This window comes from Ovis aries, chromosome 9, assembly GCF_016772045.2.
Source record: "Ovis aries strain OAR_USU_Benz2616 breed Rambouillet chromosome 9, ARS-UI_Ramb_v3.0, whole genome shotgun sequence".
Lineage (NCBI taxonomy): Eukaryota > Metazoa > Chordata > Mammalia > Artiodactyla > Bovidae > Ovis > Ovis aries.
The window spans coordinates 27532536-27557238 of NC_056062.1; positions in this window are offsets into that span (position 1 = coordinate 27532536).

Sequence of the window (24703 nt, forward strand, 5' to 3'; positions counted from 1 at the left end):
AAAATCCCATGGACAGAGGAACCTGGTAGGCTGCAGTCCATGGGGTCATGAAGAGTCAGACACGACTGAGCGACTTCAGTTTCACTTTTCACTTTCATGTATCGGAGAAGGAAATGGCAACCCACTGCAGCATTTTTGCCTGGAGAATCCCAGGGATGGGAGAGCCTGGTGGGCTGCCGTCTATGGGGTCGCATAGAGTCGGACACAACTGAAGCGACTTAGCAGCAGCAGCAGCAGCAATATATATTTCTGTCTTTGTTAGTGGAGAAAGTGAATACAAAGAATATGAGTGAGACAAACACTATTAGATTATATACAATAAAAACAAAGATAGCTTAAAGTATATTCCAAAATTATAAGTAAGATTTGTGTTCTTAAACTGGAAAGTTAACTAGGCAAACTCATTCCCTCATATCCAAGGAGAAGAAACCTTTCGTGGCTAATTAAATAAAATAAAACATATATTAGTAATATATATGTTTAATAATACAGGCTGATCATGTTGATATATGCCAATACTTTCTTTGCATAGTTAATGTACCTACAACACAGGGCCTGGCATCTAAAAGTTGGTCATTGTCAGATCTTTTCAATTTACTCTTTACGTAAAATATAACATGTAGTTAAGAATGGTAACTCAAGCTGATCTCTGTTTTAGAAACACACTAAGAAAGTTTTGTGACTGTTAAAACCCTTGTTCATGCTTAATGAACTTGTATTGCCCAGAAGCACATAGCAATGTGTTGTAGAGGTTTTTAATAATCTAAAAATCCCAAGGACACAGCACAGTGCCCATATCATAGCAAATGTTCCATAGATGTTTGCTGAATGCAAAGGTATGGCACTGGGCACCAGTTATATTAATAAAATCAGTAAATGCTAACACATCCTTTAAATACTTCCAAAAGGATTTTCTCAGATCTCTTAGCATTTTTTTTCTTCCTTTTAAAATCCTTAGTTAACAAGATTATTTCTGATTGACAAGAGAGATGATGAAAGTATAAACTAAGCATCCCTGAGGCTCCAAATATTACTGAGAGGGTACATCTTTCACATGAGCTCAGTGCCAAAGTCTGTCACTTAAAAAAACACCTATGGAGCACCTTCTATGTCCTGTGCTGTTTACTAAATTCTAGGAGGCCAGGATGGATGAGATATAAGCTCCTTGGGAAAGAATATCTCAAAGTCAACGGCACTGACTACCATGACTCAAAGGGGGACATGATCCAATAGAAGAGGCAAAACACACACCAATAAAGATATCCATACAAGGAATATCTAGGTGACCAGAGCACAGTACGATTGAAAGCACTGCTGGGACCTCCATGGTGGTTCAACGGTTAGGAATCTGCACTCTCAATGCAAGGGGCACAGGTTCGGGTTGCTTTCTGGTCGAAGAACTAAGATCCCACCGCATGCCAAGTGGTGAGGCCAAAAAGAAAGAAAGAAAGCATTACAAGCAACCAGAGGAGGGTGGGATTAAATAAGCCAAAACACTTGAAACCAAATGCCAAACTGTGCAGAGGAAAAGGTCATTCCAATTCTGACGTGGCTGTGTTTTGTGTTTCCCATTTCAAAGCTACCGTGAAATAAGTCAGCAAGAACAAATTCTGCCGTAGACCCTAATGAAAGCCTCAGACTATTGAAATCCTTCTCTGGTGTTTGACATTTGTCCCAGGGAAAGCCTGCCATGTGTCAAGTCTGATAGAACACAACAGCCAATGTTTAAGCATTCCATCTCCTCAAGTTGTCTTTCCAGAATGCACCCAATTCATCTTGTGTGAGGTGAAAGATGTGGTCAGATTCCTGAGTGATGAAATCATTCAGAAGGGATCCAGCTACCACATGCAAGATATTGCTATATTAATATTTGATTCGAGGAAATGTGGGTCCGGTTATCAATAATTCAGCCATCATTTAGTATCGGAGACGTGGAATGTGCCCGGCTGTTGTATTAGTTTACACACCAGACTGGCTAAGATGAAACGTGTTACTGCCTCTGTCACATATCTTATGTTACACGATGACAGCCTGGCTTATGAGGACTGAAATGATATACTTATTCTGCCACCCAGATCCATAAAACAATTGGAAACAGCTAAGCCAGCCCTACTGGAGGAGCTGTAGACAGAAATGTAGGTTTGGATTCTGTTTTAGCTTGGATTCTTCTAGAAGAATCAGTCCCTGAGATAGAGATTCAAACGCAAGTAGTTTATCTGTGAGGTAAAGAAAATACTGGCAGGGGAGCAGGAAAGATGAGAGAGAGAAAGCGGCCGAATGGGAGGCACGTGATCTGAATGTCTGAAGTTCAATCCCGTGGGGTCACTCTGACAGCCAGTGTCAGATACACCCAAGGGATGAGGAAGCTAGGGTGTTTATACAGCTGTCCCCACTAGCCATTGGTTGAAGGCTGCCCCTAGAAATTCCTAAGTAAGGAAGTGTTCGTAGCTCAGTTGTGTCTGACTCTTTGCGACCCCATGGACTGCCAGACTCCTCTGTCCATGGAATTCTCCAGGCAAGAATACTGAAGTGGGTTGCCATTCCCTTCTCCAGGGGATCTTCCTGACCCAGGGATCGAACCCGGATCTCCTGCATTGCAAGCACCTTCTTTGCCATCTGAGCCACCAATTCTTGGGCACTTTCAATCCACCCACAGGAAAGAAAACCGTGCCTCAGAGAGAAAGTTCTCAAGCACAGGGATGTAGGGATTGGTGGTTGGAAATGGGGGGTATGGCAAGGCATCGGTGGGTCTATCACCATGTCACAACTGGCTCCTCGTCTTGTCCCCATCACCCCTCATCTTGTATTCATCACAGAAGGGGAGAGAACCAGTATCAAGCACCCACCACATTATACACACATTGTGTGCGTCACAACATCTAATCCCTAGATAAAGGCAGAGCCTACTTTCTGCAGGTGAATGACTTGATGTCAGAAGAATAAGCGACTTACCCAAGCTAGCCCAACCCAACCCTAGGAATTAAGAGAGGATGGGGGCTCAATCCTCTCCAACCTCAAAACTAACATTTTCCAATAAAGGACAGGCTAACTCCCCCGTGAGGCCATACCAGGCAGTGCTAAGTCACTTAGATGCAATCTGCAGACCTAAATTTTGACTGGTGGTTTCTAATCAGTCCCAGTTTTTCACTTTGTTTTCCCCCACCTAGAACACCTTTCTCCTTTCATATCCACTTATCCATTACTAAATTGAGCTGGTGGCGAACCAAAAGCCAGCCTTTCGAGAAAATAATGGTTTATTTAGATAAGTGGATTGAGGTGCAAAGAGACATCCCACCTGGAAGAACAGAATGAAGATGGTGCTGGTACTTTTGATGGACTTCTTAAGTAATTCCCATATATTCTAGGCTTTGGCGACCACACCCACAAACAAAATCAAAAGGTTGTGCATGAGATGCTCAGGACAAACAGCATGATTCCTGACTGTAGCTGTGGAGGAGGAGTCTCGCAGGTGGGCAGACACCAGCACAAGACGGCATTGGAAAGCCAGGCAATTGACTCTGGTCTCCTTTGGGAGACCAAAAAAAAAAAAAACCACTACTTTTGTGGGTTTCTGTGCAGGGAAGTGTCATACACAAAGTTGTTAGGAAGATTAACCTGGCAGCCATAACCCAAATGGATTAGAAAAGACAGGAATGGAACTTGGAATGCAATCACAGAATGTAAGGAACATTTTAGAAATTTCCCCTGGGTCCCCAGGGTTTAAATTTTTACTGATTCCTATTTTGCTTTTCTATCCTAAATTAAGGATAAGCCAAGCCAGCTTTGCTCAAATCTTGAGCTGGCTTTCAAGGACTTATTCCTGGCAAAGGACACTCAGAAAATTCCTTCTCCTGGCTTTGTGGAATATAAAACCCCAGCCAGCCTCATCTCCCTCACTTTTCACTCATTGCTCTAATTTGTAAGAGACTTTTGAGAAGTCTTTTCTCCTTATGATCAGAAAGTGTCTTTTTTTTTTTTTTTTTCAGTCTCTATAGTGATAAGCTCTTAAGTCAGAGCTAAAAGTTCTGGTGTCTGGAGAGCTAAGATGCTAAATGTAGAAACCCATTATCTCATCTTGCCGGGTGAGTCTCAAAACTTTCTCAGGTGCAGTGGCCCACGAGGCACGCTTCAGTTGCTAATGCACACACAGGCACAACGAAGGCCTGGCTGCTTCATCTGTCAATACCCTGATGACATGTCAGCCCTGCCCTTTATCCAGATAACGGGTTTGGTTCTCAGGTTCTAATGGCCATTAGGAAGACAATTCAGCAATGTGAAAGAACAGAACTGTGTTGTTAGACTGGAACTTTCTAGACTTTTCATGAAACTCTGATTTGAAATCCTATATTTACAAACAATATTGCCAAACAATGGGGCAACAGCCAGGAGCCAATATTATTCTTTCACTACTGCTGGAAGTCCAGCTTTTTGCTGACTAGTGATTGGAAGAACCATTTAAGCATGGAGAAAGTGACTATCAAAGAAAGACTAAGAGTCATGTTGGGGGCTTCTCTAGTGGCTCAGAGGTAAAGAATACAGCTGCCAATGCAGGAGACACAGACTCAATCCCTGATGCAGGAAGATACCACATGCCGAGGAGCAACGAAGGCCGTGGGCCACAGCTACTGAGCCTGTGCTGTAGAGCTGGGAGCTGCAACTGCTGAGCCTGTGTGCCACGAGCACTGAAGCCAGAGCACCCTAATGCCTGTGCTCTGCAACAAGAGGAGCCACAGCTAGAGAGTAGCCCTCACTCACTGCAACTAGAGAAAGCCTGCACACAGCAGTGAAGGCCCAGCATGTCCACGTGTGTATGCTTAGTTGCTCAGTTCTGTCTGGCTCTTTGTGACCCCGTGGACTGTAGCTTGCCAGGCTCCTCTGTCCATGGAATGATCCAGGCAAGAATACTGGAATGGGTAGTCTTTCCCTTCTCCAAGGAATCTTTTGGACCCAGGGATCAAACCCAGCTCTCCTGCATTGCAGGTGTATTCTTTACCATCTGAGCCATGAAGGAAGCCCCCCAGAAAATAAATAAATAATAATTTTGCGTGGCAATTTTCCAATTTAGCTAAAACTGGAGGAAAAAATGACCTAAGTTGAAACTGTAGAAGTGCCTAGTGTTTGGGAAATTAGATCAGAATTATTGGGAATTTACAGGGTGCGTTTAACCTTCTTTTCCACAACTGGTTCTGAACAAATTCAAAAGTAAGATTATGAGCAGTTGGCCGAGTATCAAAATATCACCTTGTCCATCATACCACACATGTCACCTCATCATCAAGGTCCTGGCAATAGAAATCAGCAGTGGTACAGAAACAAGATAGGGACTTAACAGAGCCTTGTGATTGGAATTGTTGTTTCCATCGTTGGTGAGTGTGAAAGGTGGAGAAGTGCATCCAAGTGGTCTGGAAGAGCAAGAAATATATCAGACTGTGGAAAATTCCTAAAGAGATGGGAATACTAAACCACCTTACCTGCCTCCTGAGAAATCTGTATGCAAGTCAAGAAGCAACAGTTATAATCAGAGCTAGAACAAAGGACTGGTTCCAAATTGGGAAAGGAGTACATCAAGGCTGTATATTGTCACCCTGCTTATTTAACTTATATGCAGAGTACATCATGCAAAATGTTGGCCTGGATGAAGCACAAGCTGGAATCAGTTTTGCTGGGAGAAACATCAATAACCTCAGATATGCAAACAACACCACCCTTATAGCAGAAAGAGAAGAGGAATTGAAGAGCTTCTTGATGACAGTGAAAGAGGAGAGTGAAAAAGCTGCCTTGAAACTCCACATTCAAAAAACTAAGATCATGGCATCTGATCCCATCACTTCACGGCAAATAGATAGGAAACAGTGAAAACAGTGACAGAATTTATTTTGGGAGTGCTCCAAAATCACTGCAGATGGTGACTGCAGCCATGAAATTAAAAGATGCTTGCTCCTTGGAAGAAAAGCTATGACCAACCTAGACAGCATATTGAAAAGCAGAGACATTACGTTACATCACAAAGGTCCATCTAGTCAAAGCTATGGTTTTTCCAGTAGTCATGTTTGGATGTAAGAGTTGGACCATAAAGAAAGCTGAGCACTGAAAAATTGATGCTTTTGAACTGTGGTGTTGGAGAAGACTCTTGAGAGTTCCTTGGACTGCAAGGAGATCCAACCAGTCAATCCTAAAGGAAACCAATCCTGAATATTTATTGGAAGGACTGATGCTAAAGCTGAAACTCCAATACTTTGGCCACCTGATGCGAAGAGCTGATTCATTAGAAAAGATTGATGCTGGGAAAAGATTGAAAGCAGGAGGAGAGGGGGATGACAGAGGATGAGATGGTTGGATGACATCACTGACTCAGTGGACATGAGTTTGAGCACGCTCTAGGAGATGGTGAAGGACAGGGAAGTCTGGTGTGCTGCAGTCCATGGGGTTGCAAAGAGTTGGACACAACTGAGTGAACAGCAACAACAATGACAAGACCAAATCCCAATGCAGAAAACAGCAAGTGCAAGGAGGCCTAGTGAAAAGTGACTTCCCCAGAGGGCATCAGTGGCTGGTACAGGCTTCTTTATTTTTAATTTATATTTATTTATTTGGTTGCACTGGGTCTTTGTTGCAACATGCAGGATCTTTAGTTGTAGCATGTGGGTTCTAGTGCCCCAGCCAGGGGTTGAACCCGAGCTCCCTGCACTGGGGGCTCACAATCTTAGCCATTGGACCACCAGGGAAGTCCCCATGACACAGACTTCTGAAAGACTGAAAAAGCTCAAGCTGAGTGGTTAGCAGAGGATATAGACATAGCATTAGGATACACTAATACATCAAGCTTGCTTACTCCTGCCACTTTATTCACTCAGCCTTCAACAGTGATTTTGCCTAAATAAGCAACTCCAGAAGATTTAGAAAGCAAAAGGATAGTGATACATTTATTTTAAGGACACACCCCATTCTAGTCCATTGTTACCTCCAACAGATGTACAAGAAGGGTGGATTTGTTACTAGACTTTTCTTTATAGCCTACACACGTGCGTGGTTAATTATATAACCACCTGCAGTCATACAGATGGAAACATCTCAGCTCCAGCTGGAGCTTGCACCAAGACTAAAAGATACTTGGCAGCAGCAGTTACAGTCTGATGGCGGAGAGCTGGAATGACTTGGCCTATTTTCCCTTTTCCGGTTCCAAACTACAGCTTGGGTGAGCAGAGGTTGTCCATGCTTTAAAATATTTCTGCAAGGATGAGGCTGGCAGGCACAAGTGGACTATTTTAGTTCTGGGGAAATGGTTCATCTCTTTATGATTCAGTATTTCTTTGGATTTGACCAAAGGAAGCAAATTTTTTTTTAAATTTTATTCTATTTTATTGAGTCCTAAAAAATATGAAAAAATAATTATTACAAAATCAGATGAAGGAAGTAAAAGCGTCACACTTCCAGTTATAAAATAAATCAGTACGAGGGATGCAATGTCTTTGGGCGTCCCCCATTGGTTCAGATGGTAAAGAATCTGCCTGCAACACAGAGACCCACATTCGATCCCTGAGTCAGGAAGATCCCCTGGAGAAGGAAATGGCTACCCACTCCAGTCTTCTTGCCTGGAAAATCCCATGGACAAAGAAGCCTGGCGAGCTACAGTCTACGTGGTCACAAGAGTCAGCCACCACCGAGCAACTAACACTTTCACTTCACTATCAAATTTCAGGGATGTAATATACAGCATGATCAATATAACTAACACTGCTGTATGTTATGTATGTTATTAAGAGTGTATATCCTAAGTTCTCATAACAAGGAAAAAATTTTTTTCTTTTCTTTTATATCTATATGAGATGATGGATTTTCCCTAAATTATTGTGGCAATTATTTCTTTATGTGTGTAAGTCAGATCACTGTGCTGTGCACCTTAAACTTCTGCAGTGCTGTAAGTCAATTATATTGCAATAAAACTGGAAGGAGAAAGGGGGCAATTTTTTTAAAGCAATTATTAAAATTAGGTGTGTAATATATTAGTTAAGTCAACGTTAATGGCTAATAAACTTGTTCTCTTTTGAGAGAGGAGGAAATGAACTCACAGGCACACTTGGCCAGGAAAAACCTAGAATTAAGTCCAGACACTGGGTCTATTCAGAGGTTTTCCACCACATCCCAAGCTGCTCTCTGCCTGTCAAAAGCTTGTTCTCAACACCTAGGAAATTTCATAGTTCATTAATGTTGGAGAACGTCTTCTAGATTATTTAATGGAGACAACAAGTTTCAGGCAATGTAAAACTCCTGAAAATCTGAATGTCATTACAGAGCAGAGTTTTCCTATTACTAAGGAGGGTCTTCTCAAGGCTTATACATCTACAGTGCAAACCAGAATAATAACCTCCCTCGTGTCTGGCTGTGAAAGAGAATGAAGGTGATAATTTTGTGTGACCCTAAGGTCTGTGTTCTTCTTTTGAGATATTGAAAACCAGCTTGTGTTCTATTGTTTCTCTTTGAAATGGTTATTCCAACACAGGGCACACCACTTTCTGAAAACCATTAGGAAGTTTTGCAAATACAGTGAGGTCAGACATCTGCTCATGCCATCCTAGTGATATAAAAGATGGAGAATATCCTGCCCTAAACGCCCTTTGAAAGCTGATTCTGGGAGAAATGTATGGTTTACCATACAGGGTACATTTAAGGCTTGCCAATTTCATTCACTTCAGGCTTAGCTGTTCATCACATTCCTTGGGGAAAATGAGACATTATTCCTATTAACATTATTATACTAGGATTAGGGTTTCCCAGGTGGTGCCAGTGGTAAAGAATCTGCCTGCCAATGCAAGAGACAATTCAAGTTCAATCCCTGGGTGGGGGGCAGGTCCCCTGGAGGAGGAAATGGCAACCCACTCTGGTATTCTTGCCTAGAAAATTCCATGGACAGGGGAGCCTGACAGGCTACAGTCCAAGGGGACACAAAGAGTCAGATACTACTGAGCACACACGCTATCCATACTAGGATTATAATTCCCATTGCTAAGATACAAAGTGTGGGGGCTTGCCTGGTGGCTCAGTGGTAAAGAATCCACCTGCCAACGCAGGAGACACAGGTTCAATCCCTGATCCAGGAAGATGCCGCCTGCCCTAGAGCAGCTAAGCCCATGGGCCACAACTACTGAGCCTGTGCTCTAGAGCCTGGGAGCAGCAGCTGCTGCAGCTCGCACACCGTGGAGCCCGTGCTCTACAGCAGGTGAAGCCGCTCCAATTGCAGAGGAGCCTGAGCACCGCAACCAAGGGTCTCGCCGTTCTGACAGCTAGAGAAAGCCCGCATGCAGCTACAGAACCCAGCATAACCAAAAAGAAACAAGAACTTAAAAAAAAAGATACAGAATTGAAATCCCCCAAAAGCCACTTGATTTATCTACACTTCCAAGGCAAGTGTTTAATTAATTGAACATAAAGGCCTAAAGGAGATCAGTCCTGGGTGTTCATTGGAAGGACTGATGTTGGAGCTGAAACTCCAATATTTCAGCCACCTGATGGGAAGAGCTGACTTATTTTAAAAGACCCTGATGCTGGGAAAGATTGAGGACAGGAGGAGAAGGGGACAACAGAGGATCAGATGGTTGGATAGCATCATTGACTCAATGGACATGAGTTTGGGTAAACTCTGGGAGTTGGTGATAGACAGGGAGACCTGGCATGCTGCGGTTCATGGAGTCGCAAAGTCTGACATGACTGAGCAACTGAACTGAAACTGAAATGAAAGGCCATTAGACTGAGGTGGCCCTAATGCCAAGGTGGTTCTATGTAAGCAAAGCCAAAACCTAAGCCTACAAATGGCTCAAGGTTACAAATCAACAGCTAAGGACAGCCAATGGCAAACAGCCAACTAGTCTTTAAGACACAACCAAACAAGTCAGTGCTTTTCTTTGTTTCTGCACTTTCTAGAAGTCTTTCCCCTGAATCAGGTCATAGTGGGCTCCTAACCACTTCTGGTTTGCCACTGCCTTATTCAAACAAGTTGTTGTTCAAGTAACCTGTTTTTCCCTGGAGATAACTCACATACCGCACTGTATAAATTTAAGGTATGTGGTGGTGTAGTTGCTAAGTCACGTCCAACTCTTACGACCCCATGGACTGTAGCTTGCCAGGCTCCTCTGACCATTGGATTCTCCAGGTAAGAATACTGGAGTGGGTTGCCATTTCCTTCTCCAGAAATTTAAGGTATATAACATAATAATTTGACTTGTATTTATTATAACATGGTTACCACAATAAATTTAGTTAACATCTATCATCTCACACAGGTACAAAATGAAATATTTTTTCCTTGTGATGAAAACTCTTAGGAGCTACTCTCTTAACAACTTTCAAACATAGCACATGGCAGTTTTAAGTACAGTCATGCTGTATGTTATATCCCTATTACTTATAACTGAAAGTTTGCACTCAAACTCTTAAAATTTTTACTGTGCCTCAGTTTATCTTTTAACATGAGTTAGAAGCAAGTTTGGAATTTCAAGCCTCAGAATTACCATTCTGTTTAAATCAAGCTGACAGAAGTATATTAAACTGCTACCACAGGTCTAGTGGTAGTTTAAACATTGAGATAGATATATATATTTAAATATTAAAGTCAACCTCTATCCTTGATACAAGTTCTAATCTGGGAGATGACAAAATTTTAATGCAAACTGCTGGTAGAAAATGTAAGATGATTATCAAGTACAAAGCAATTTGAATGTCGTTGGAAAAGGGACATTCCTAATGTCTATTGATTATGCTGCAGAGGTGCTCCTTAATCCCCTCCTGGACTTCACTCTGGCTCTTCAGGCATCCAGGCTTCTTCAGCCTTTCCTGGATTGTCAAAACTTTCCTCTCTACCTTCAACATCCATTTGTCCTCCAGAACAGGAGCCTGACATCTGGTCTTGGTTCTTCTCTAATCTACTACAGTCAAAATATTATTTCTAAAACATATTCTCACCATGTCACTCCTCTAATTAAAACTGTCTGGGTACTTCCAGCTGTAGTATTATGAACAGCTCAGCAAATCTGAGCTGTGTGTGTGTGTGTATGTGTGTGTGTGTGTGTGTGTGCGCGCGCGTGCCTCCTGCTTATAAGGATATTCGTGGGACTTCCTGGGTGGTTCCATGGTTAAGAGTTTGCCTTCCAATTCAAGGTATCCAGGTTTGATCCTTGGTTCAGGAGATAAGATCCCATATGCCTTGCAGCCAAAAAAAAAAAAAAACCAAAACAGAAATTATACTGTAACAAATTCAGTAAAGATTGTAAAAATGGTCTGCACAATTTCCAGGCATTAGATCATAAATATCATTTGGAGGATCATTTTTCAGCCTACCACACTACACAATTTCAACATATACTATAAAGCTGCAATAATCAAGATAGTGTGACATTGTTATAAGGATAGACTTAGAGAGTAAGAAGCACAATAGAGTCCAGAAATTAACCCTACGTTCAAGGTCAGCTAATTTTAACAATGTCTCCATGGAAATTCAATGGTAAAAGATAGTCTTGTTAACAAATTGGTGTTTGGAATAATTGAATAGCCATAAGAAATAAAAGAATAAAAACCCTAAGGCTTATCTCATGCATAAGCAAAAATTAACTTTAAAAAATGGGTAGTAGGCCTAAATGCTAAAATTATAAAAAGACTTCCTAGACTGAGTCTTCCTAGGAGTACTTTACCAGGAAGTCAGTGTGTTTTTCACCTAAATTAAAGGGGCTTTCCTAAAGGACCCAGAGAGTCTTTTTTTTTAAAAATGTGGCGAAGCAAAAGAAGGCATGTAGAATGCCTCTACTGCAGATTTCAGCCCCGTAAAGAGGTGAGCTCCCTGGCAGAGTGAAATAGGGAGATAAGGAACTGCATTTAGGGGGAAAAGGGAAAAAAGAAAAACTGGCAGGCTATTTTGGAGGGTCAAACAGCCTGAGGAACACAGGACAAAGAAGCTACCTGGGTGGTGGGGGCAGGGAGGGAGAGAAGGAATTAGGCCTGCTTCTGAGGATTTGCAGCCAGGATGACAAAACCCTTCCAGTAGAATACCTGGACCCTGCAACATTGCAGAGGAGTCCCTCAAGGTGGCTACAAACAACACTGAAGAGGACAGACAGGCGGAGAAAGCAGATCAAAACACAACGGACAGGAGGACAGGAACAAGTCACTGACCTAGAGGACAGTCAACAGCCTCTGGCATCATTCGGACTTCCCTGGGGGCTCAGACGGTAAAGCGTCTGCCTACAGCGCAGGAGACCAGGGTTCAGTCCCTGGGTCGGGAAGATCTCCTGGAGAAGGGAATGGCACCCTACTCCAGTATTCTTGCCTGGGAAATCCCATGGATGGAGGAACCTGGTGGGCTACAGTCCATGGGGTCATAGAGAGTCGGACACAACTGAGTGACTTCACTGTCTTTCCTTCTGGCATAATTAAGTTGTAAGATTTCACCTAACTCTTTGCAGACCTGTATGCACATATCCAGTCATTGCTGTTAAAGACCAAATGAGCACTAATTAAGATAGCAACAGAAGTGAGTACATGAGCTGCTGAGGAGGAAACAGGAATGAACCCAGTGCCGCTGCCTGGAAAGTCTCAAGGATCAGACAGCTGGTGGCTGAACAACAGTGGTTACTTATCAACTTCCAAAACTAGTACTAACAAACGTTTATGTGGTATTAATAAGAACTAATGCCCACTGAATACCTACTATGTGCTTTGCCTGAGTTATTTATTTATTATTCACCATCTTCTGAGATGTCACAACTATCCTTACCTTCATATGAGGAAATTGAAACCAAGAGGTTTAGCAAGTTGGAATTCAGTGTGAGAATTGGTCCTATTCGATCTTAAAAATAAAGCCACTTATTATAGCTCTATATACATCCTCTCTTCCCCAAAAGTGGTCTAATAACACATCTTTCCACTCTCCTCCTCCCCAAAAACCAGGCAGTAGTGGTGATTTATAAATAATCAAAACATCTTTCTTACTTTTCCAGCATTTCCTTAGGGGATCTGCTTTTAGAATATCCCAATTTCACTCTTCCAAAGTGCATTAGTCACTATGGAAACAGTTGATTCATTGATAAGAATGGAGATCTTTTATTAATAAGGGTACAACTGCATCTGTGACCCATAGCTGGCAACTCGGTATAGAAAGGCATCCCAGAAAAAAATGTATAGCATGATAGGATTGTGGCCTTACTAGAACCTGCTACAAGACATAACTACAGGGCAATCACTCATGGCGAGCCCATTTGGTAAATCCTCTGAGGACTGTTAATTGCCAGTCTCCCCACAGCTCGTTTCCCAAACACTCCACTGACGCAGCAGCAGCAAGCAGCCCGCTGAGCACAAAGTGGTCTCCATCCTTGCCACCCCATGGTCTCAGAGGGCTTTCAAGTGACTTGTGAGGTGGCCCAACAGTTACTGGGCCTAATTAGCTCCCCCACTGACTGGTGCGCTCCCTCCCAAACACCTCGGCCTTCCACACAAAAGCTGCAAATTGCTTTCCGACCTTTGAAGCCAACCCAGGAAGTCCTGGGCAGCCCTAAGGAAGCACTTTCTGGCCGTGCCTTTAGTGCTCAGCACCCTCTGATCAAAAGCCTGGGCAAAGAGCAAGAGAACCAGCCCCTGGTGGGCAGCGACTATGGAGAAGCGCTGAGGCCTGGAGCTAATCCAGGACAGCAGGGGGAGGACCAGGGCCCGTGTATAAAAGCCCAGCTTCTGATGCCCACTGAGTGGATTTGGCCATTCAGACAAAAGTCACAGTGAAGTCAAAGCTGGAGCCTCCCCTCTTCCATTTCCTCCCCCTCCTCCTCATTCTCTTCCTCCTTCCCTGGGCAACATTGGCCTGGCTTCCACACTTCAAGGGCAGCAAAATCAGAACGAAAAAAAAAAAAGCTTTCTGCATCCAAAGCATTGCTTCGCTTCCTTATCTGCAGTCCTCTGCTTTCAGACAGCCTGCATCTGACTCCAACACCTACGAGCAATATGACTTTGGACAGGGTCCTCGACCCTCCAAGCCTCAGTTTCCTTATCAGACTGCCTGCGTGGCATTCTGGCACCATCACTCACTATCTAGTGATCTTGGGGAAGTTACTTCTCTCTGTACCTTGGTGCTCACACATCAAATGAAGATGATAATAGCAGCTTTGCAGAGGCGGGAGCTGGAGCCACACGGGGGCTGCCCATGAGTCTGGAACCACAGTGAGAGGGGTTGGAGCCATGAGGCAGACACAGCCACTGCGGGTGGCTTCTCGCTTTGGCCTAACCAGCAGCTGGTAAGCCTTTTTTCAGTTTTAGTATTTACTCTTTTCCTTCTGCATTCAAGTGATTTCTCTCCATACTTGTACATAATCAACTCAAGAAAAATACATATAAGAAACACAAGGAAATGTCCCTTACTAGTAAAGAAATTACACTGAAACAATTCCAAACATCTACTTTATATGTACCAAAATCATGAGAACAAATTCATTCATTCACTGTTTTCTTCAAATGGCCAGACACCATGAGGAAAGCAGAGGAAAATCAAGTTCTGTGGAGACCTTATAAAGTGACAGTCTTTGCAGAAAGCAATTAGACAAGTGGTGGCAAGAGGCATAGAAATGTTTACACTCTGACCCAGCGATGTCAATTTGTAAAATTTATCCCAAGAAATTAATTCTAAAGGGAACAAGTGAGTTCTGCAGAGATGTGTATAGCTGCCTTAAATATTATCACTTGAAACTAGAAGCAGCTAATCCTGAGAGACTGACTAACCTGCTCAGATACTGCAAACCCTGAGACAGGATGTGGTCCTGAGGTGTGGCAATTATGAGGGAAGAAAGAGGAAGAGTGCTGTACTCCATTGTTACCATAACTGCTTCCAAGAACTCTATACAGACCTGAAATGGACCACAGGGTGATGGAAGGAAAAGGAAGTTCGAATGAAACAGCCGTAACAAATAACAAACAATAGAAACTTTGTCTCTTAAAGCCACAAAATAGAAATGGGCAGCAGAATTTTGAAATAATTCATGCTACCAATGGCTAAGTGTTCTTTGCTTTTACATCATTCAGCCTGATAGAAAATTACTGCCATCTTATTAGGTGGCAGGCTAAAAACCAGCAGCAAAATACAATGTCTCTGCTAAAAAAGCTCAGAATCTAGACAGCTGCTCACCAGACAATCACTCTGTTAGCAAAGAGGAAAGGACGGATTGCTCTGAAGATATCAAGATGACTGGGACCGGAAAAGGTTTTCCAGAGGAGGCATCACCTGAGATAAGAGGAGTACTTAATCCAAGCAGAAAGAGGGTGGGAAAGGATGTTTCAGGCATAGAGAACAGCATTGAAAGGCCCAGATAATTAATGTAGAAGTGTGTGGAGCTTTCCAAAAACTGCAGGTGGTACAGCGTAGCTGGATCACCGCATCCTGGAAGGCAGATGGAGATAAGGCCACCAAAGGAAGCAAGAACCAACTCAAGAAGGACCAACATGTCATCAGCTGCGAATGCCATACAGAAGGTTCTGGAAAGTTCTGAAAGACTTGAAGATGAAAAGTGATATAATGACAACTATGGTTCATGGGGTCGCAAAGAGTCAAACATGACTGAGTGACTGAACTGAACTGAGCTGATTAAAAATAAGATGTCTAGGTGACTGGTTAATAGAATGAATTTATAATCAAGGAGAAAAAGTCAGTCTATCCGAAAAGAAGAATAATTTCCCTTCCCCTCTGCCACATATCCTTAAGCCATATATCCTTTATCTTAAAACAGGAAAAGCTCATTTATTCAACCATGCCGCCCTCTTTAGCTTCCCCTGCCCAGTTTTTTGGATATGTGAGCTGATGCTTCCTACTTCTACATTTCCATTTCTTTTTTGAGTTTGAAAAGTTTATAACTCAACAACTATATGTTAACCTGGAGTTAAACCCAACTTGTAAAGAAACTATCACACTTATAATTCCCACACAAATTAATCGTTCAAAGATATAGAAAATTCCTGCAAAAGAGGATTAGATAGAAAAGCTCAGGGTTGGCCACAAAAAAATGATGAAAGCATTGTATACTAACACATCTGTTTTTCTCTGCCATATTCTTACCACATCACTTGACCCAAGCTCTTTGTTATCTTTCCTACTCTAAACATAGCTAGATTCATGTTTTAACTTTTATGAGCACTGTTAGAGCCTTAGCTTGCTCTCTCTGATGTTGACATATTAATGCCTGCCTATGTGTGTGCACGTTAAGTTGGTTCAGTCATGCCCAACTGTTTGCAACCCTATGGGCTATAGCCCGCTGGGTTCCTCTGTCAATGATTAATGCTTAGCGTTGTCTAATTCACTTGCTGCCTTAGAATCTATACAGTCAACTATCATTTTGCACACCTCCCACAACCAAGGTCCCATGTACCTATTCGAAGTCATTGGTCCGAGAGGCATAACTATATTTTCTCAGGATTTTTTACAATGTCCTCAGCCTGGTGCTAAAAAGACACTTCAACAGATCATATCATCATATCCATTCATTTCTTACAAGAGCATCAAAGCATCAGACACTGGGCTGCATCTGGTGGTTAGCGAGGTTGCCACAGGAAAAGGAAGAGATACCCAGAGATGGCTCCTAAGAGCCTTGAGTTGAGAGTCTGGCAGGTGAGGCAGACTGGGCCCAAATTAAATAGAATCCTGCAGGTTATATGCTAAAGGCAATCCTGCCATGGTGTACAGGAACCCTGAGAAAGGAAGAACTAACCTAGAGGAGACACTGGGACAGGCAAGAGTCTCTGGTATGAGCTTTAAATCATCCATCTCCTTTTTCATCTGGTCTTAGCAAGGAGACTTCTAGAATCACAAGATCATAGATTCACTAACCCTGGAAGTAGAAAACTGGAAGTGACCTGAATAACGTTTCAGGCCTACCCAGGGTCCAGATTTCTTCTACTACCCTGTCTTTCCCCAGAGGATCCCACAATGGGGACCTTACTGAGTTACAAATGAATAGGGGCAGGGTTGAGAAATCAAAGGGTTTGGAGACAGCAGATCCAGGCTTCAAACCCAACATGTTCTAGCTGTTGACTGCAGACCAGACACGCAGCCACTTTGAGACTCAGATTTCTTGCCAATTACTTGTCATCATCTTACTCACCATACTGGGTTGTTGGGGGTGCTGACTTTAACTTTACTTCTTGAGGTAGCCCATTCTATTGTGGGACAAATGGAATCATTAGAAGCTCATTGCTGGATTAAGATGAAGCCTGTTTTCTGTGTGCTTTGTATGCATTGGTCCTGATATGTGCTTTGCACAGGAGAAAGAGAGAAGCCTTTTCACTTCCGTGCCTAAGAGGACCTCAGACTGAACTATACTAATATACCAATGCCCCCTTTCCAGAGTCTTCCTCTCCCCACCACAGAGAATTCTCCTGACTTGTTGCATCCCTGCTAAATCTCTGTGTTTTTTCAAATTCAACCATCTCGCCCTCAGAGATTCAGATTAGTGGCTCTCGCAGCATCTGCTTATTTCAATAAACAGGCTTTAAATTAAATCTCGGGCCCCACAATTCCCTTTCAATAGAATCACATAAAATGGAAATGTCAAAAGCCGGAGAAAGTATAGCTGTTTGACAATTGAAGATGGAACCGTGAGCTGGAAGAATTCAAACCAGCTCACTGGGTCACACAATAGATGTTTCTTTTATAAGAGAAATGGTGTATAAGATCTCCCACGTCTCTGAAATCAAATTCATTGTGTTCTTATAAGATGCCAAAAGGAATCCCATTGACAGATGTAAAATATTCCAACCTCAGGCTCCGTGGCTGAATGCCAAGCTTTGGGTTCTCATACACACCATCTTTAGCAATGCAAAGCAAAGAAGATGAGGTCTCTTTCATAAGAGAATGACAAATTTCTTACTGATCCCTGTATAATGCAAACTCTTCCACCCAATGGTGGACTAACAGCGCAATTATTTTAATGTGTTTGCAAAAATAGCATGCCATATTATATATACAGTCAAATTTCACTTCTTGTCCATATTTCCCGAATATGTTCTGTGAGGCTGTGGAAAAGGGGACTCAAGTAGCATACATTTACATGATTTTTTTTCTTTTTAAATTTATTTTTACATTGCTTTTAAAATACAGTAATTTACAAATAATGGCAAACTTCCAGACTTTCCATTTTGCTATTTGCCTGCCATTGTTGTATATCCCAGCAGGTGAAAAAGTTAACAAATATCATGTAGCAAAATTGGGAGCCATAGATGAGACACAATTACAAGTTACACTGCCCCTTAATTTTAAGATGCTTCTTTCAAAATTATATGTTTATTTGACATTTCCCCTGGAAAACAGTGGACAGGGGAGGAGATTTTTCAAAGGTCTTGGGGCAGCTATTCAAAAACCAAAACATTAAGCAGGACTGCATATACAGAGCGGAGAAGGCAATGGCACCCCACTCCGGTACTGTTGCCTGGAAAATCCCATGGACGAAGGAGCCTGGTAGGCTGCAGTCCATGGGGTCGCGAAGAGTCGGGCACGACTGAGCGACTTTACTTTCACTTTTCACTTTAATGCATTGGAGAAGGAAATGGCAACCCACTCCAGTGTTCTTGCCTGGAGAATCCCAGGGATGGGGGAGCCTGGTGGGCTGCCATCTATGGGGTCGCACAGAGTCGGACACGACTGAAGCGACTTAGCAGCAGCAGGAGCAGCGGCATATAGAGAGAGACAGCCTTTGTAGCTGAATGTGACCCTATTGGTTTGTACTATTCTCTGAGTTGGCCCATAGAAATGAAACATACTCTACAATAAATAAGTGTTGTTTAAAATGCTTTTTTTTAATCTTTTTAAAAAAATTTTATTGGAGTATAATTGCTTTACAGTGTTGTGTTGGTTTCTGCTATACAGAAAGACGAACCAGCTATACTATACATATGCATAAGTGAAGAGAAGTCACTCAGCTGTGTCCGACTCTGCAACACCATGGACTGTAGCCTACCAGGCTCCTTCATCCAAGGAATTTTCCAGGAAAGAGTACTGGAGTAGGTTGCCATTTCCTTCTCCAAAGGATCTTCCCAATCAAACCGGGTCTCCTACATTGCAGGCAGACCCTTTACCTTCTGAGCCACCAGGAAAGTCCAGCATACATACACATACATAGGTCCGTCTAGTCAAGGCTATGGTTTTTCCAGTAGTCATGTATGGATGTGAGAGTTGGACTGTGAAGAACGCTGACCACCGAAGAATTGATGCTTTTGAACTGTCGTGTTGGAGAAGACTCTTGAGAGTCCCTTGGACTGCAAGGAGATCCAACCAGTCCATTCTGAAGGAGATCAGCCCTGGGTGTTCTTTGGAAGGAATGATGCTGAAGCTGAACCTCCAGTACTTTGGCCGCCTCATGTGAAGAGTTGACTCATTGGAAAAGACTCTGATGCTGGGAGGGATTGGGGGGCAGGAGGAAAAGGGGACGACAAAGGATGAGATGGCTGGATGGCATCACCAACTCGATGGATGTGAGTCTGAGTGAACTCTGAGAGATGGTGATGGACAGGGAGGCCTGGCATGCTGCGATTCATGGGGTCGCAAAGAGTCAGACACGACTGAGCAACTGAACTGAACTGAACCGAACCCCTTCTTTTTTAGATTTCCTTTCCATTTAGGCCTTTACAGAGCTTTGAGTAAAGTTCCTTGTACTATAGAGCAGGTTCTCATTAGATAGGTAACTAATGAGTTATACATAGTATCACCAGTGTATAGATGCCAATCTCAGCCTCCCAACTCATCCCACTTCCCCCCTTTCCCCTATGGTATCCATTCATTTTTTTCTCTACATCTGTGTCTCTATTTCTGCTTTGTAAATACGATCATCTGTACCAATTTTTTTCAGATTCCACATATATGGGTTAATATGAGATATTTGCTGTCCACTTTCTGGCTTCCTTCATTCTGTAACACTCTCTAGGTCCATCCACGTCTCTACAAATAAGCCAATGTTGTTCCTTTTTATGGCTGAGCAGTATTCCAGTATGTGCCACATTTTCTTTATCCATTCCTCTGTTGATAGACACTGAGGTTGTCTCCATCTTCTGGCTATTGTAAACAGTGCTGCAATGAATATTAGGGTGCATATGCCTTTCTGAATTGTGGTTTTCTCCGGGTGTATACCCAGTAGTGGGATTGCTGGGTCACATGGTACTTCTCTTTTTAATATTTTACGGAACTTCCATACTGTTCTCCATAGTGGCTCTATCAAGTTACATTTTCACCAACAGTGCAAGCGAGTTCTCTTTTCTCCACAACCACTATCTTTTTAAGACATTTATGATATGAAACACCATCAAAGAAAGGGGCTGGCATAAGAATCATTAAAGAGTTAGGTAGTGTTGGGTACAAGCCCAGGTCATACACCTGATAGGAAAAAGCAGGTATGAGAACCCTTGGAAGTGAAAGAGATTCAAACACAAACAGACGGAAGAGGGAAGGGCCTTCACTCTGAAGCTAAGGTGCTGAGCAGAGCTGCTCAGAGCGCAGGGTCATCAGGCTGCCTGAGCAAGCCAGTCTGCTAGCATCTAAACACCACTTCTGAGTCTGTAGAATGAGAGAATAGCAATATCTAGCTCAATTGAAAACACGCTCATGGGACCTTGCATATGAGAAAAGCACAGTTGAAATTAGCTACTAGTATGCATGTACATTAGTCGCTCAGTCGTATCAGACTCTTTGGGACCCCATGGACTATAGACCCCCAGGCCCCTCTGTCCATGGGATTCTCCAGGCAAGAACACTGGAGTGGGTGCCATTCCCCTTTCTAGAGGATCTTCCCTACTCAGGGATGGAATCTGGGTTTCCTGTGCTGCAGGCAGATTCTTTACTGTCTGAGGCTCCAAGAAAGCCCAGCTATTTAGCATAGTGATATCAATAAATACTCCTTCAACTCAGGCAAGGAAGACCATGTGAATTAAAGTGCTCTCCTTCTGATTTTCTAAAGACACTTCTGGTACCTAAAATGACTCTGGGGCAGTCAGGGTGTACCAAGCCTGGACCACGAATAGATCCTCAGGTCTGTTTCTCCTCTGTAGGATGTTCTTCAGCTCTCTATTTCCACTCCCACTATGGAGCTGACCAAATGTCCCATGGAGCTCCAGGGCTTGTGCTATTAAACACTCCAGGAACCTAATGGCTGGTTCTAGAAGGGTTATCTGGCAAGAGTATTGCTCCTGCTGGCAAGTTTGGTATTTCCTTTGCCAGGTTTTCCTTTGTGTAAGGTTTGGCCATCAAGTGGTGCTGTCGTGTTGACTTGAGCTGACTCAAGTTGTTTATGTAAACAGGGGACTTGTAAAGCTTTTTCTCCTAGCACTTCTATATATCTTAGGGGCAGCGTTGGTAATAAGATACTATTCTTAGTGCTGGCTACTATTTTTCTGTTTCCACTCAGGAAAAAGACTCAAAAAGTTCAAGTGAAACATAGCCAGGAAATTCTAAATGATGCAAGACACAACAAAGGCAAATCATTTCACACCATTTAATTAGTTCAAACCAGAAAACCACTGTCAATTACTGGGGATGTGGGGAAGCTCTCCTTCCAGACTCCCATAGCCCCTCCTAGTGAGCACTCCTGAACTCCAGCCAGCCCCAGATTTCTGATGCCTAGATAAGAACTTTAAAAGTTACTACTAGTCAAAGAAATGAAACTAAAATGATGATTCTACATTTTTCCTCCCAGAAAAAAAATCATTCTATATAGTAATTCCAAATACTGACCAAGATGAGGTTAAAAAAAAAAAGTGTTTCCCCATATTGCTGATTGCTGTATGAAATGTTTCAACCTTTGGGACAGCAATTTAATAATATGTGCGAATAGAATTTAAAATGCTTGTGCCCAGTTATATCACTTCTAGGAATCTAGCCTCAGGAAATTATCATAAATATAGAAAAAGCTGTCAACTTTTCCCTACATAGCAGCTGGCCTCCCTCTCCTTTATTTTTCTATCTTGTAAGAACTTTTGGAGAATCAAGTAAAACATGAATTACATTTTAGGCTATGCCTGGTGACAGATACAATGAATTTAGCCATATTTTTTATTAGAGCTAGCATTTATTGTCTCTTCACTAAATGCCAAGCAGTGTGTGAAGTGTTTTATATGGGCTAATTCACTTAATATTCACCACAACACAAGCAATGAATATATCTTATAATTCCTTAAACCCTAAGGAACAGAAATCCCAGCTTCACTGGCTTAAACAATGAGGAAAGGTTTAATAAGAAGAAATCCAGAGGCAGATGAGTCCACGACCAATAAATTCAGTAATGTCACTAAGAAGGCACCATCCTCCTCTCTAACATCCTCAGGCAGCCACTGAGCCTTTGTGACCACAGATGGTCACCATAGCTCCCGGTCTCACATCCACACCTAAGTCTCTAACAGAAATATCTCCATGTCTCCTTGACCAGAAATGCATCCTCTGCCCATTTCTAAACCAACTCCCAGCGACTGGCATAGAGAAGAAACACACAATCATGCAAGGGATGAATCACATAAACAAATCTGGATTTTGGTCAGAAAGCATCAAAAGACAGATGGGCATTGGGTAGCAATCTCAGCTGGGCGTGAGATATTTATTATATCCATTTAGCAGGAAAGGAAGTTGATGACTGGGGAGGTTGAGTAACTTGCTTGACATCACTACGAAGTGGCAAAGCTAGGACTCGGATCTAGCTGTGTCTCTGTCGAGAGTGCACGCATTACGGTGCGGTGAAAGGGAAAGTCGCTCTGTCATGTCCGACTCTTCATGACCCCAAGGACTATACAGTCCATGGAATTCTCTCGGTCAGAATACTGGAGTGGTAGTCTTTTCCCCTCTCCAGGGTATCTTCCCAACCCAGGGACTGAGCTCAGGTCTCCCACACTGCAGGCAAATTCTTTCCCAGCTGAGCCACCAGGGAAGCTCATGGTACAGGAGTGGTCCACGCCTAAATCTGAAGACCTGAGAAGCAGGAGAGCCAGCAGTGGAAGTTCCAGTCCTTGTGCAAGAAAGGAACAATTTCCCAGCTCAAGAACAGTCAGGCAGGGATCATTCTCGCTTATCCCGCCTTTTGTTTTATTCAGGCCCACAGTGGGTGGATAAGGTCCGCCCACAGTGGGTGGATAAGGTCCGCCCACAGTGGGTGGATAAGGTCCGCCCACAGTGGGTGGATAAGGTCCGCCAGTGGGTGGATAGGTCAGCCAGTGGGTGGATAAGTCCGCCACAGTGGGTGGATAAGGTCCGCCCACAGTGGGTGGATAAGGTCCGCCCACAGTGGGTGGATAAGGTCCGCCCACAGTGGGTGGATAAGGTCCGCCCACAGTGGGTGGATAAGGTCCGCCCACAGTGGGTGGATAAGGTCCGCCCACAGTGGGTGGATAAGGTCCCACACTGGGGAGGGCAATCTGCCTTAGTCAGTCTACCCATTCAAATATTAATCTCATCCAGAAACACCTTCACAGGTACACCCAGAATAAAGCTTACCCAATTGTCTGGGCATTCCATGGCCAGTCAGGTTTACACATGAAACTCACCATCGCAGTTTCACAGTGGAAATCATTCGCCCTCTTACTGTGTCTTTTGATATGAACTTCTTTGATGCTAGCAGACAAAAATTTATCAGTCATAGTATTGAGAATACATGAGGAAGAAAACTGAGTTGTTTTCTTTTTGCTTTTGACTGGGAGGTGTTAATAAACTGGGCACAAAGATACCCATTTCACTCCTTTTCTCACTCATTCATTCAACCAATTGTCTAAAATTAAAAATGGAAAGTTTGCCTTTGTGAGATGTGGGTTCCCATTAAATCCTGGCTATCAAAGTTCTTTATGAAATAAAAAATAGAATACAAGTGATAATGACTGTCAATGGTTCCAGTACAAACAGAAATAAAGTCAGTTTGACAAGGACAAATATTAAGAACAAAGGAAAGTTCCCAGTCCTTTATTCTCCTCCTGAAACTAAAGAAACCGTTCATGTTGCCCATTCTTCCTTTACCTCCCTCCCTGTTCTGTCTTTGCCTGCTTCTGGGAATTTTTTAATGCAGAATAGAAAGACTGGGAAGAAAGAAGCCATAGAAGCCAAAAGAAGAAAGAGAAAAAAGGCAAAAGGTACCTGACCAGGTGGAGAGAGAAGAGGCTTTGAGAAGGCGAATGTTGTGGGTCACCTGCAGGGAATGGGAAGATGAGAAGTTTAGAAAGGGAAGGTGGTGTTTTAAATTGGAGTTACACTCATGTTCTTCAAGGGCTATTGGTAAAGTTTGTAAGTGCTTTGTAAATATTTTTCCTGTTGAAGTGTGTCTCTTGGAATGTGGCAGTGTATCAGGGAGGAATGACACACAGCCCCGGGATTCAGGTAATGGGAACAGGAAGGAGTAGGCTGAGGAGTAATAGTAACCGTGGCTCACAGGTGCAGAAACAGAAAAATAATAGCAACTGGACCAATTACTCTGACTCTTAGGACCTCGGGCTCCTCATATGCAAGGTGAGAGCATTAGATGTCACTCCTATGCTCTAATCATTTATGGTTCTATTCATGCCTCCAAAGTCCCCAGTCCTGAGTTGAGTGCTATAGAGAGGAACACAGGAAATATGACATGTGTTACTATCCCTCTGGGATTTGACAGGGAGGATGGGGTTTTTTTGTTTCTTTTGTTTCTTTTTTTTATCTTATTTCTGTGTATGGTGTTAGGAAGTATCCTTTTTTGGTTTC